This window comes from Mirounga angustirostris, unplaced genomic scaffold (genome assembly GCF_029215605.1).
Source record: "Mirounga angustirostris isolate CCGP_5_RB_7025 unplaced genomic scaffold, mMirAng1.0.hap1 SCAF_5, whole genome shotgun sequence".
NCBI classification, from domain to species: domain Eukaryota; kingdom Metazoa; phylum Chordata; class Mammalia; order Carnivora; family Phocidae; genus Mirounga; species Mirounga angustirostris.
Window position 1 is genome coordinate 44,010,120 of NW_026991713.1, and position 1,478 is coordinate 44,011,597.

The 1,478-nt window shown below is 33.3% G+C and overlaps 1 pseudogene; it reads right to left on the reverse strand.

The window, feature by feature from the left end:
• Nucleotides 1–846: 846 nt before the first annotated feature.
• On the reverse strand, nt 847–1,042 carry LOC123845015 (U4 spliceosomal RNA; annotated as a pseudogene).
• Between the last annotated feature and the right edge of the window lie 436 nt (nt 1,043–1,478).

Below are 1,478 nucleotides of genomic sequence, written 5' to 3' on the forward strand. Positions count from 1 at the left end.
TGTGTTCAGTAATCAACACTGTCAATCAGTATAGACTTGTTACTTTAATGAATTCTCAAGTGTCATTATTAAGAGAAATGAGTGTCTGTTATTTCAGAATGTAAAATGAATTAAATCCCTACCAATCCAAGAGACCTCTGACAACTCACTTGTAGCTCCATCATTATTATGTACACCAGTGTTAGAATAAGGTATATGTTCACTTTGGGCAATGTTCAAATGCAAATGCATGTATTAAGTCTTTGAGCCTGGCAAGGCACCGTCCATATTAACTATAAATTTTTCTTTATTTGTGACCTATGCATTACATGCCGCTAAGTAAGCAAGCTCACTTAATTTGACTAAAAATAACCCAGCAGTCTCAGATAAAATTAGTCACCTTACATAGGAAAGGCAAGGGCATACTGTAACGGAAAAGCTGTGGGCTCTGCTGTCAGAGAAACTAGGATTTCGCTGTGAGATTGAGCTAATTATTTAACCATGAGCCTAAGTTTACTCAACCAGAAAATGGAGGTAATATTATCTATCTCATGGGTAGATATTGTGAAGATTAGATGACATTCATACACACAGCTGTATATATTCAACATAGCTTTTCAGCATATTCATAGTTTGCTTTCACCTTAAAAAGATGTGAGAATGATGAAGTAGATGATGATCCAATAACCAAATAAAAATATAAAGCTTCTTATTGTCTCTATGGAAAGTTTTAGCTCATCATTCTAACATCTTTTGAATCTTTGGAAATTTAGTCTATTTTTTCCACCGACCTAAGAGGGCAATGTACCCAGCAGGGCTCCTCATTCTAGAACAAAGGCTTATACAATAGCACACATTCAAACAAATCCCTGTTGATTCAAATGGATAAATGAACGAATAAGAGACTGCAAAGGGATCTTAAGGATTGTTATAAACTCCTCACTTCAATCTAAATGGGAAGAATTATTTATGAAGAATCATACCAATTAAAAAAAAATTCAATTAGCAATAATCGCGCCTCGGATAAACCTCATTGGCTACGATACTGCCACTGCGCAAAGCTAAAAAAAAAAAAAAAATTTCAATAGTCAAGATTTGACAAGGGAATAGAATGAAAAGAAATAGATTTATTAACATGCCCTCAACATAAACAAAGCCTTTTCTTAACATTCTGTACAAATTGCGATTGCACTTTCAAAATGAAAAAAGAAGACTCAATTAAAAAACCAAACCAAAACAATCTAATCTAATGAAACTTAAATCTACCTAAAACCCAGAACAGTGAAAGAATAGCTTTGGTTGTATACCAAGTTCAAGTGGAAGATAGAATGGCCTACCATGTGTTAGCCTTCATACAAGGATATGGTGTGTTTTCAAGTCCATGGAAGTGCTTAGAAACCATTTTTAATGGTTATTTTTATCAATAAAATTCACAAACAATATAAAAATAAAGCTACATCTTTTACAGAGAAAATTCTACAGAGAAAAACAATAGCTTT